Below are 13451 nucleotides of genomic sequence, written 5' to 3'. Positions count from 1 at the left end.
CCTGGGTTTGATCCTCAGAACCACATAAAAAATAAATAAGGGAAATAAAGGTGTTGTGTCCAACTACAACTAAAAAATAAGTTTAAAAAAAGAATTTGAAAATAATAAAAGAGTTCACAGCACATTCAGAGGATTAGAACTTCAGGCTAAAAAATTTGAATTTTTTTCCCTCCTATAAGTAAGGCATAAAAAGAGACATGCAATGAGTTTGAGCAGGTGAAGGATACTATCAAGCAAGTTTAAGGAATTTGACTGGCATTACGTGTGAAATGCTTTAAGTTAGACAAAAACACAGGAAAGCAGTCAACAAACATTTCTATAATTGTGATCCATGATTGAAGGCAGAAAGCCTAAACAAAGTGTACAAATTACTTAGAACAAAATTGGAGATTTGTTTCAGGACTTTGTGACTAATTATATATGAAGATATTTAATTTTGTTTTTAGCACAATTCATTTCTACATAAAATAGAATATCTGTGAATTGCTGTGTACACACAGTAAGCCATGTCAGAAATTTCAGTATGATACAAGATTCTATTTCAACCTTTCCTAGAGACTGGCTGAAGTTCCTGACTACCCACTCAGTGTTATGGTAAATGAATGACATTAACCTCAACAAGGTGATTCTAGCTGCTTGAATTGGTATAGCTCAAAACCATGTTCAAACTACTTGATTATCAAACTTGAAAATCGCCTTCTGAAAGTTATGGAGACATTCATACCCAGCTTCATTTTTAATATGCATGCATTTAAAAATAATTTCAAGTGTTGAACCTAATTCATATTCTGTTGTAACTGTTTCTTTTATAGCTTCTTTTTATTTAAATGCACTTGAGGCAATCAATTCATTTAGGTGTCTTAAGGAAGTTTTGCCAAACTGTTCTGAAGGTAGGAAGTCAAAAAGTCCACTCTCAAGAAAGCAGATATTAGAGGCTGGAGGTAGCTCAGTAGCAGAGCATGTACTTAGAACAAGTGAAGCTCTGGGTTCTATCTCCCCAATGAGAGAGAGAGAGAGAGAGAGAGAGAGAGAGAGAGAGAGAGAGAGAGAGAGAGAGAGAGAGAGAGAGAGAGAGACAGAGAGAGAGAGAGAGAGAGAGAGAGAAGGAGGTAGGGAGGTAGGGAGGTGAGGGAGAATGTATGTATGTGCAGGTATTTCAGATTACCTTATATCTTAAAGGTACTCCCTATAATAAGTAAAAAGGAAACAGTTTTCCCAACACATATAATGTTTGATGACTAGAATTCCAAGTACCCAAATCTCCAGATACTCCACTGAGTTTTAACTTTGACTCCAGCCTATGGAAAGTTCAGCCATAGTCAGTGCCCATCCTCCTATACAGAGTTTTTAGAGGCATCTCTTTGGAGAATATATGTGAGTAGGCACTGGAAAATTCCCATTCTTTGGAAGAGAGTCAATCATTAGTTGCAAGACTACAAATTACTTTTAATGTGAAAAATGATTTATATTGATTTTAGAAAAGTTTTTTTTTTCTTTTTCTTCTCGTTTCATTTTTCCCTTTCCTTCTCTTCTTCTTCCCCACCCCCTTTTCTTTCTTTCTTTCTTTCTTTCTTTCTTTCTTTCTTTCTTTCTTTCTTTCTTTCTTTCTTTCTTTCTTTCTTTCTTTCTTTCTTTTCTAAGCAGAAATATAGAAATGCCTAATTGGAAACCACACTTAATTTTGGGGACAGGGAACTTTCTTTCTTAGCCTAGTTTTGAGTATTTCTGGCACAAGTGCATTTTTGGTTCAGCTGTGATAGTCAATTTAATGGGATTTGATCAACTGTGGATGTCACCTAACAGATGGCATAGTACATTTTCTATTGCATGACCACCTTAACATATTTCTAGTTCTAAGTTGAAACATGATTTTACTGTGAAATGTGTACTCAAGCTCTCCATATTCATCTACTCTGCATCTATCATGTTGAGGCCTTTTCCCCTGGAGAAATGGGTAGAGAAAGAGAAAAAAAAAATGTCCAGTGTCTTAATGAAATCAGAAGACTGAAAGAGAAATGTGCTATCATAGATTTCCCTAGAAAAGAGTGTTCAACCTTAAAATGTGGCACAGTGCCTTGAAGAGGTTTAGGAAGGAATGCCATCTTAAGCAATTTTCAAGCTATGTGTTTAATAGATTAAAAAAATAGCTCTGGTATATTTTTTTTCATGTACAAATGTAAATGTTAAGAATATTTTAGAGTTCTTTCTATTTTCTTTTGGAGACCTCTAAGGAACATGCAGGCTTTTTTTGAAAATTGACTTTGACCACAGCTTATGACAAGTTTAGCCACAGTCAGCACTCATCCTCATATTCTGAGTTTTTAGAGGCATTCGTTACTTTTAGTATTACAAAGTTATGTGTTTTCTGTATTTACCAGAAGCAGAAGAGATTTATGATTGTTCAATTCCAGCAATACTTGACTTGAAATGAAAAAATGAGCAAAAATGAACCATCAGAATTCTTCCTTATCACATGGCTCATGGTCCTCTATTGGGCCACAGTGCTTGTATCTTCCATGACTTTACTAGTCTTATTCCATCTCAATTCCAACTGACATTCAGTTCAGACATTAGCTACCCTAGGAAGCCTGTTCCGTCCATTGCCAATCCACCTAGACTGGGGAAAGTGTATGATCTGTTAACATCCTCATAATTCATTTATCAATGGTTTCATCATCTTCCCTTTAGCACCAAGAGTGCCTGGAAGGCAGGGAAGGTATATTATTGATCCTCAAATCCCCCAAATTAAGACAAATGCCTTACAAGTAAAAAGTGATCAGAAAATGTTGAAAGAATGGATGCATGAAGATAGTGGAATGAGACGGACATCATTACCCTAAGCACATGTATGATTGTACATACGGTGAGATGCTACATTGTGTACAACCACAGAAATGTAAAGTTGTGCTGCAATTGTGTACAATGAATCAAAATGCATTCTGCTGTCATATATACCTAATTAAAATAAATAAATAAATTTTTAAAAGATTAAAAGAAAAGAATGGATGCACGAACAAGATGCCTCTGCCCACAGTCTACTCTAAGGATAGCACTCCTTGTGCAATGAATATTTTCCAAGCAAGTAATTTCCAGGCACCATAATCATCTCTCATAGATCTTTTATCTTTCCTTTTTTAAAGCTAATCTACTACCCCATTGATAATTAAAGCAGAGAGAGCAAAGACAGTTAGACATTATTTTCTTGCCCATGCTATGGACCTGCTTGGTGAAGGGACTTCCCCAACTCTGCCCTGGTGCAGACTGGTAACACCTGCACCAGTCTCTGTTTTAAGCCCATAAGATTTCTATTTCTCTCCATCTCTCCGCCACAGATTGGCCTATAACTTCAGATACAAGTGTCAACTACAGCTATCCACATACTGAATCTAAATTAGAGGCTCACAAAAAACTTAAGCAATCCTTACAAAGAAAAATATTGTAAAACTTTTGGAAATATGACAAGGAGTACTTTCTAAGAAACAAAAACATTAGAAATTTGGTTTGTAGGCTTTAAAAAGTAAGCTTTTTCATAATTTCTCCTAACACCATTAATGAAAAGTTTGGCTTATAATCACAATAGAAGAGGCCCAAATTATTCCTGAGGAAAAGACGCTGACCTTTGCAATGTGTCTCAGTCAGGAAAATAAACAGGTCTTTTGCACACTTTGCTGAAGACTCATAGCCACATAGACACAGTGTTGGCAATATGAAGATTTTTATTTAAAGAATACCACAAATAATCCATATTTTTGATGGGATAACCATTCTTAAAATCTCTCACTAAATAGAAGACATCCTATAGGTCTAGAAAATATTTTTCAATGCTATTTTTAGTTCCTCAAAATAAGCATAATAAATGTTCATCATCATCAAGCAGCATGTAATGAATAGTTATTGGGTTTCTGGGCAAGTCTGGCTATGGCATGCACTTTTAAGGACAGGAAGAAAAGGAGGTGGGGTGAAGCAGATTTGCTCATCTGTGAGTCTCTCCAGGGAGAAGCAATGTCTGACTCATCACATTTCTCCATTCTTTTCAAAAGGCCTCAATATAGATGGTCATCAGATGCTTATTGAAGGTATGACTCAATGTTTATACACATATATTTTATGCACAATAGGCCCCAAATTACAAAAACAATCAGCCCTAGCATTTTATAAAACTCAATCTATCTCTAATTGTGATAATTTTTTTTAAGTTCTTCATGCAAAAAAAAAAATTTAAGTTAGTTTACTTTTTAAAATTGTGGAATTTCCCTAGGGCTTGAGAAATAAAAGTATTTAGAAAACAAAGCCAGCCTAAAATCCATTTTTAAAGCTAAAATAATAAACAGACTCTCTCCTCACTCTTTCAAACAATTAATTGCTCATTATCTAAGAATAAATTTTGGTTTTGATAATGACTTGTGTTTCCACTGGCCAACGTATTCTGTTCAGAGTTTTTAAATGTGATTGTTTAAACATTGCTGCATCTGAGGATTCAACAAAGCAACTTACAACCAAAGGAACAGGAGAGACTAACTCCAGCACAACCATTATATGTGTTCCCTAAACAACATGTTGATTCAACAAATCTCATTAGTGGCAAAAGTCAGAAAATCACTGACGAATGCCCTGTGTCCTTATCCTGTCTGCCTTTGGACAAAATGGGGACTTAAGAAAAGAAAGAAAGCCTATGGCTTCCAGGACCACACTGGGTATTCACAGTGAGGTCTGGGGTTCTCCCATTAAATGTGAACAATTTATCAGAACATTAACATCAGACAAGGCCACCCTATCAAGACAAGGCTAATCTGTCAAGATAAAAATAGGACTACTTCTTAATCAGGTGAAAACACAGACAATACATGAGCACGGTTCAAACCATAAAATATGAAGTGCATCTCAGTCTGACTATTTGAGTGAATACTGTTTTACAAAACCCATATTCTGCTTCGTCCTCCTATAGATAAATATATTTAGATACCCAATCACAATTGCCCCAACTTCTTGGTAGCTTCCAACCTGAGCAAAACCCCCATTTTCTCAAGTCTTCTCCCAAATATCCAAGTCCAAATTCCATATAGATTCTTCCTAACACCTGAGTACTAAGGCAGTCTGGGATTACCCAGGGTGTGCATTCTTCTTAGGAATAAACTAAACTATTTCAACAAGATATGTGGCTAGTTGTCTGAGGATACTGACAGTTTCAGATAAAGAATTGCTAATGTAGCCAGAAGCAGTATCACATGCAAGTAATCCCAGCAGCTCTCAAGGCTGAGACAGGAGGATGGCGAGTTCAAAGCCTCAGCAACTTGGCAAGGCCCTAAGCAATTCAGTGAGACCCTTTCTGTAAAATGCAAAAAAGAGCTGGAGATGTGGGTCAGTGGTTATGTATCCTTGAGTTTAATCCCTGGTACAAAAAAAAAAAAAAAAGCTAATATTTAAGATTGTGTTACACTTTGAATATGTGGCATCTCCAAAAAGCTCATGTGTGAGAAAATGCAAGAAAGTTTAGAGGTGAAATGATTGGGATATGAGAGCCTTAAACTAATCACAGCATTAATCTCCTCACAAAGATTAATGGAGGCAGTGGGGTATGGCTGCAGGAGGTAGGTAACTTGGGGCATGCCTTTGGGGTTTATATTTTGTCCATGGTGAAGAGAGCTCTCGTTCTTGCTCTTGCTCTCTGCTTCCTGGTGGCCACGTCCTGAGCTGATTTCTCTCTCCACAGTCTTCGGCTTTAATGTTTTGCCTCATTTTGAGCTCTGAGCAATGGAGTTGGCCTTCCGTGAACGGAGACCTCTGAAACCATGAATCCCAAATAATCTTTTTCTCTCCTACATTGTTTTTGTCAGGTCTTTTGGACCCATTGATTAAGAAGCTGACTAAAACAGACTGATACAAGAATAACAAAGTTTGAATTTCTTCAGTAAGGCATTTTTTGATCATAAATAACAATATTCCAGGGAAGGGTAAAAACATAAACTTATGAAAGAAGAAATTCACTGAAAGTACCCGAAACTAAAGGCAACAGATAAGTTTGGGCCTCAAGAATAAATGGAAGCAGAAACTCTGATGTCATTGAAATGTTTTCTCCTGTTTAATTCTTGCTTCATTTTGAGGCTTCACTATTTTTCTCTGTAAGTCAGCCTTTCCATTTTCCATCCATGAAGCAGATCACAAGACCCATAGCTTATATCGATGCTACTACATCCTTACTTCTATGCTACTGCAGCAAGCAAGCAGTTTGAGGCCGAAATTGTGTGGTCAAAATTTTATAATTCCTGATGGAGCGCCTCAACTGTTATAAAAGGTGGGATCACAGTAAATAAATATGGCCTAGTGGGTGGAAGGCACACGTAGAAACACTCCCCAGAGAAATGGGTGCTTGACAAATGAAACAATGGGTGCAAACCATAGCTTTCTTCTAGTTTCTACAGCATTTATATTTCCAACAGAAGAAAAGCAAAAAGGAGAAGAAAGGAGGAACTCAAAGCCATAATGCCGAATTTTAAATGAAATGAATATACAGTTGTGCCTTGTTATGAAGAAAAATGTGTTTCATTCTGTGGAATTACTATATGCCTGAAAAGTGGATTGTGAATTCATTTTTCACATGTGAATACAACCATGTTTTGTGCCCAAAATAGCTATTCAAAGGAAACTTTTGATTTTTTTTTGGTGAATGTGTATCTTTTTCAGTAAAGAATTTATTTTCTAAAATGAAGAACTAATGTTGAGTTGAGTAGTATTTTATCTGGAACTTTATACATTAGGTGCATTTAAAGATAATTATTGAGTTCTCATAGAATTAAAGGTAACTTCTAATCATAATTTGAACTGAATCAGACTTATGATGTAAGTTTGTCTCTAAATGTGACTTGATGTTTCTCTCGTCGGTTTTGATAATATTTCCTTATTTTCTATGTTAGGCATTTTGAACATGATGTGTCTTAGTGAGCTTCTCATTTGACTGGGTCTATTTGGGGTCTTGTAAGCCTCCTACATATGGATGTCTATCTTAGGATGTAATACACATCTTCCAATCATTCATAGCTAATACCTATGAAATCCTCTGATACCTATGGAATCATAATAATCAAAGCAGCCATGATTTCTTTCAGCAAATCATATTAAAACATATTTTAAACCTTGTTCTACATCATTCTAAAACTGTAAAGGAGAGGTCATTTAAATGTATTTGAAGCAAATGATCTGGTTGATTACATATTCTTTCAGGTTTTGCTCTTCAGAGTTCTATGATCCTTTTCCTGAAAGCAGAATTGCTGTGAGTTGTTGAGCATGATGAATGTTACCTGAGTCTGGAAATCAAAGGAACAGAAATCCCATATATGGGAACTGCTACTAGTGTGTTCTGAGGAAAGAAAGATTAAAATTATATTTTGGGAAAAGTTCCATGTGCAGTTGAGAAGAAAGTAAATTCCACCGTTTTGGAATGGAATATTCTGTAGATATCCCATTAGATCTATTTGATTTATAGCATTGTTTAAGTTGGAGATTTTTATTGATTTTTTTTGTATTGATGATCTGTCTATTGGTGATAAGGGTTTATTGAAACCCCACAGTATTATTATGTTGGGGTCTACGTGACATTTAATGTCTAAGAGTATTTTTTCTGTGTAATTGGGTGCTTTGAAATTTGGGGCATAAATGTTACTATGGTTATATCTTCTTGTTGGATTATTCCATTTAGTAATATGCAGTGGCCTTCTTTGTCTCTTCTGATTAATTTTTGCTTAAAATCTGCTTTGTCTGATATGCGAATCGCCACTTCTGCTTGTTTTCTGAGAAAATATGCCTGGAATATTTTTTTGTCATTTTTTTTAGCTTCAGCCTGTGGGTGTCTTTGCTTAAAAGATGAGTTTCTTATAAACATATAGGATCTGGTTTTTTAATCTATTATGCTAATATGTATCTTTTAATTGGAAAGTTGAGACCATTAATATTCATTGTTAGACCATTAATATTCAGTGTGCTTGTGGTTCCTACCATTTTTTTTTTGCTATATTTTATCCTATCTTGATTCTCATTTAGTGGATTATTCTTCTATTGAACTTACTCTGTTTGTGGGCTTTGGGAATTTTTTTTTCGCTTCCTCTGTGTGCAGTTTATTTTTTTAGTATTCTTTGTAGTGTTGGCTTGGTTCTCATGAATTCTTTTAGTTTATTCTTATCATAGAATGTTTTCATTTTCCCCTTAAATTTAAAACTGAGTTTAAATAATCCAAGTACTAAATGAAAACAACAGCCAGTCAAGTTTACTACACCCAGCAAAACTCAGTTGATGTTGAGGGTCTGAGCTGAGAAGTCAGCAGTGAGCCTTATTGGTTTGTGTCTAAATGTGACTTGATGTTTCTCTCTTGTGGGTTTTAATAATCTTTCTTATTTTCTGTTAGGCATTTTGAACATGATGTGTCTTAGTGAGCTTCTCATTTGACTGGGTCTATTTGGGGTCTTATAAGCTCCCTACATGTGAATATCTATCTTGTTTCTGATATGGGAATAGTTTTCTTTAGCTATTTCATTGAAAAATGTTCTTTATGCCTTTATTTTATATCTCCATGACTTCTTCTATCCTGATGATTCTCAGGTTTGGTCTTTTAAAGTTGTCCCAGCATTCTTGGTATATTCTGGTCATATTTTACAGGTTTAGTGCTTTCTGTATACTCAAGCTCATATAGCCTGACTTCTATATCTGAAGTTCTATTTTCAAGGGCAAAGTTTCTGTTTTTTTATGCAATCTAATCTGTTGAGTGATGGTTTCAAATGAGTTTTTAATTTGATTGATCATGTCTACATTTCTTCATTTCTTTTCACTATTTCTATTTCTTTATTAAAGTTGTCTTTCATCTCCTATAATTGCTTTCTTAGTTTCTTCCTTAGATCTCCTTTCAGTTCACTGAATATTTTTATAGTCAGTTTTTTATGATCATACTCTGGGTTTTCATCCACCTCTTTATGAGTGGGACCCTTTGTTGGGGAATTATAGACTTTGGGAGGAGATTTGTTTGCCTGTTTTTTCATGTTTTTAGAGGTGGTGGTCTTATGCATCAATTGAAGTTAATTCCTCTACATCTTTTTTTGTGCATGTCCTTTTGTGTGTAATTAACTTATTTGTTCTGAGATTTCTTTTTTTTTTTTTTTTTTTTTTTTTTGGTGTATGGGTAGATGTCAAAGGTAGGAACTAACTTCCCTCTCTGGTTTTTTTCCTTAGGTCCTTGTTCATGTTTTGGGGTTTTCGTATCCTCTCTTCTTTGAGTTTGAGTTTGAGTAATGTTAGGGAATGTTTAGTTCAGCAGTAGAGTCTCTAACCTGTGAACTTATAATGTCCCTGTAGGTTCCCAGCACCTCAGAAAATGATGGCATAACAAAAAACAGTAACAACTGTCACAAACAACATGTAGTAAACAGTGTTAAAGTAAATACCCAGAACCTACTAGAACATCTTTAATATTGTCACCAATAAAGGGGAATGGTGAATTCAGCAATTTTCAGCACTGGAAACAAAAACCATAGACTAACTCTGGCTTTAAAACAAAGTAGTTGTCAACTCTTTCATCCACAGAAGTATTGACTGTATTAACATTAATTGTGGGAGCAGAAGTTATACAAACCAATTAGTTCTAAGTGATGGTAAAAATACAGTTAATTAGGAGAAAAGGAGCTGTGTTAGAAAGTTAGGAAAGACTTCACAATTTCAGAAAGTGACAGGAAAAAATGCAGAAGAATTGCAGTGGGTGATATTTATACAGAGGGAGGGGAAAATAAAAGAAGCTTGGTATTGGGAGAAAGGGAGAAAGAACAATAGAATTAGGCCATTATCAGGGGAAGATAAGATAGAAAGAAAAGCAAGAAAAATAAAAAAGTGAAAATAATACAAAATCAAACCAGAATATACAATCTAATGAGCCCAAATCCTCACAAAAAAACAGTGCTAGGAAAAGATAATTTCATTTAAAAATTACTGAATGAGAAAAAGAGACAAATAAGTATATGTATATATGTCCCTGAACCCACCAGGACAAACAGAATTACACATTTATGTGTGTGTCTGTGTGCGTGCAGATAGACAGACAGACACACACACACACACAAAAGGAATAAGAAAAAAAATTTTAAAAATATATTTAAAAATTCCAAAATCTTGTTGAAGACTGAAGGAAACTTCTCCACTGGGTAGTCAAAATATTTGACCAGAATGTGTAGTCATTGTCTGTGTCCAATAATCTTTCCAATTTTTCAGTTATAAACTGATAGAATAGGGGGTGGGGGATGTTAACGCCTTCCTGTTTTTGTGTTGCTCTCTGAGTTACCAGTTGGAGTGGCCTAAGATTGAAGCTTTTTGATATGACTCAGTTTCCCTTCTCACCAGTATTAGGTGGGATGAGTTAAGATGTATATTTGGTTGGCATTGTGACCTTTCTGACCAATTCAGTGCATGCCCAAGGTACTGCTTCTGCAGAGGTCTGTGAGGGGGTTCCAGAAGATGGCGCTGAGGTCTAGACAAGTCTCAGGTCTAATCAGGCTTTGTTGAGTGGCACCTTCTTTGGAGACACTAGATTGACCCACCCCTCGGGTAGACATTAGCTGATTACTTACATGGGTTTGGTTCCCAAGTACCTCTCAAGAAATTCAATCATGGTGCACAGAGTGTTTCCTCAGCTCACTGCTGCTCAGGAACACAGCCTTCCCAGGATTAGTCCCTGAGTGTATTCCCTACTCCCACACTCAGACTCCTGGCCTTCTTCACCTGAGCTGCCAGACACAAGGGCTCCCTTTGCCCTTCTGCCTTGAATCCCACTGGGTAAGTGTACTCAGCACCTGTTTCTCTTACTTTCAGCCAGCTGCTGCCTAGATCCCTCAGTAGGTACCTGCCAGGATAATGTAGCTGTGTTTGTTTTCTCATTTCCCAAGTCCTACAAATGCCATGCATGTGCCAAGATGGCGGCCACCTCAGCTCTGCGTGGCCAGTTGAGATACAGAGTGTGCTTTGCAAGGACCCGGGTATGGTGCAGGCTCTTGGGTCAGATAAGTTCAGTCAGAGTGTTTGATCTCAGGTTTCTCTGTACCAAGACACCTGTAAAGGATGGCCTTAGGCCTTAGCCTAAGTAACTCCATTTTCAAACTCCATTTTAAAATAAACCTGCAGTCTCACCAGGCAAACCACAGAGCCCTCCAATATGTCAACCAGGCATATCCTGATAGAAGCAAGCCACTTTCCACAACCCTGGTAGGAGTCAGGGTGAAGGCACTTGCCATTTGTCATAACCCTGATAAGAGTCAGAAGTGTGATATCAGGGCAGAAACCACCAGATCATGTGTCCTAAGATGTAAGATGTCACTAAGAAACCTGGTAACAGCTGATAGGGACCCAAAGGGTGAGAGAAGCTCCCAACATTTAATATAAGCATCGGAAGCAAATGAACAGACATTCAAGCCAGCTGACACTGATGCACACAAGCCTGGGAGCCTGATGAGGACCTGGAATGACATCCCAGCTCTTCTCCTCTGACTGATCCTCTGTGTCATCCTCAACACTCTCAAACTCTACAGCAGCCTCTTAACTCTGGTGAGAAAAGGACATCCGTCTCCTCAGCCAGCCATCAACTCCACACCAGGAGAAGCCTCTATTGGTTCTTGGCCTGATCACTGTGGACTGAGTGAGTGGGCATCTGCTATACTGAAGATCTAAGATTCTCGATCTGGCTCACTTGAGCTGAACATGCAGAAGGAATGTCTGTCATGAGCCTGTCATGATTAAGTGTTTGCAGTGCTTAGAATTAACTTAGAATTGTTTGCTGTGAACTGATTATGTCTATTGGAGTGTCCAGCATTAAGGATGGTCATTTCCTTGATTAAGAACCTATACAATGAAATTGTATTAAGTGATTTGAGCAAAGAAAACATTGAAAAGAGCAGAAGTGCATGGACATTTTTTATCTCTCCCCTCAACTGCAGATGTCACCCTTTGCCATCATGACAACATCCCACAGTGCAGCTTGGAACCTGGCTTCCTTTACTCCCCATTCATTTGTCTGTAATGAGTGTGCTCCGGGGTCTGCCTGCAGTGGGCTTTCTTCTTTGTTTATTATACCAAAATTTCTGAGTCCCTTTCCTACCTTAAGGTAAATTTCCCACCTTATGTTAAATTTTGATGAAATCCTTCCTTCACCACCTTGCTGAGAGGTTCTACACCTGCTGCTTTGGTCTCATTCCATGGCACAGTGTGGAATGCAGCTTTCCTCTACCATCTTCCACCTCTTCCACACTGCTCTTTGAGAGTAGTGGGCTTTTTAAAAGAATTTTTAAATTATTAATTTGATTTCTGTAGTAGTTATAGGACTATTCAAATCACCTCTCTCCTCTTGGGTGAGTTGTGGGTAGTTTGTGATTTTTGAGGAATTGATCTATTTTGCTTAAATTGTCAAAAATTTTTTTTTTACTGATTTTAATAAACTAATGAAAGTGGAATGCATTGCAATTCTTATTACACATATATACCACAATTTTTCATATCTCTGTTTGTATATAAAGTAGGTTGACACCCAATTCGTGTCTTCATACATGTACTTTGGATAATGATGTCCATCACATTCCACCATCCTTGCTAATCCCCTGCCCTCTCCTTTTCCCTCTCAACCCTTATTCCTATCTAGAATTCATCTATTCCTCCCATACGCCCCCTCCCTACCCCACTATAAGTCAGCCTCCTCACACCAGAGAAAACATTCGACATTTGTTTTTTGGGGATTGGCTAACTTCACTTAGCATTATCTTCTCCAATGCCATCCATTTACCTACAAATGTCATGATTTTGTTCTCTTTTAATGCTGAGTAAAATTCCATTGTGTACATATGCCACATTTTTTTTTACGAATTCATCCACTGAAGGGCATCTAGGTTAGCTCCACAGTTTAGCTATTGTGAATTGTGCTTCTATAAACATTGATGTGACTGTGTCCCTGTATATGCTGATTTTAAATCCTTTGGGTATAGTCCAAGGAGAGGGATAGCTGGGTCAAATGGTGGTTCCATTCCCAGATTTCCAAGGAATCTCCATACTGTTTTCCATATTGGCTGCACCAATTTGCAGTCCCACCAGCAATGTATGTGTGTACCTTTTTCCCCACATCCTGACCAACACTTATTGTTGTTTGTCTTCATAATAGCTGCCATTCTGACTGGAGTGAGATGATATCTTAGAGTAGTTTTGATTTGCATTTCTCTAATTGCTATAGATAATGAGCATTTTTTCATATATTTGTTGATTGATTTTATATCCTCTTCTGAGAAGTATCTGTTCAGGTCCTTGGCCCATTTGTTGATTGGGTTATTTGTTTTTTTCAGTGCTTAGCTTTGAGTTCTTTATATATCCTAGAGATTAGTGCTCTAATTGATGTGTGAGGGGTAAAAATTTGCTCCAAATTTTGCAGACTGGTTTGTAGAATTCTT

The 13451-nt window shown here is 36.9% G+C and overlaps 1 protein-coding gene across 13 annotated transcripts in view; it reads right to left on the bottom strand.

The window, feature by feature from the left end:
- Nucleotides 1-13451, bottom strand: part of Rgs7 (regulator of G protein signaling 7) — a 466064-nt gene that overhangs the window by 149545 nt on the left and 303068 nt on the right. The window lies entirely within an intron of this gene.

This window comes from Ictidomys tridecemlineatus, chromosome 10 (genome assembly GCF_052094955.1).
Source record: "Ictidomys tridecemlineatus isolate mIctTri1 chromosome 10, mIctTri1.hap1, whole genome shotgun sequence".
Lineage (NCBI taxonomy): Eukaryota > Metazoa > Chordata > Mammalia > Rodentia > Sciuridae > Ictidomys > Ictidomys tridecemlineatus.
The sequence above is the reverse complement of the archived record's forward strand: the minus strand, read 5'-3'. Positions and strand labels throughout refer to the sequence as shown.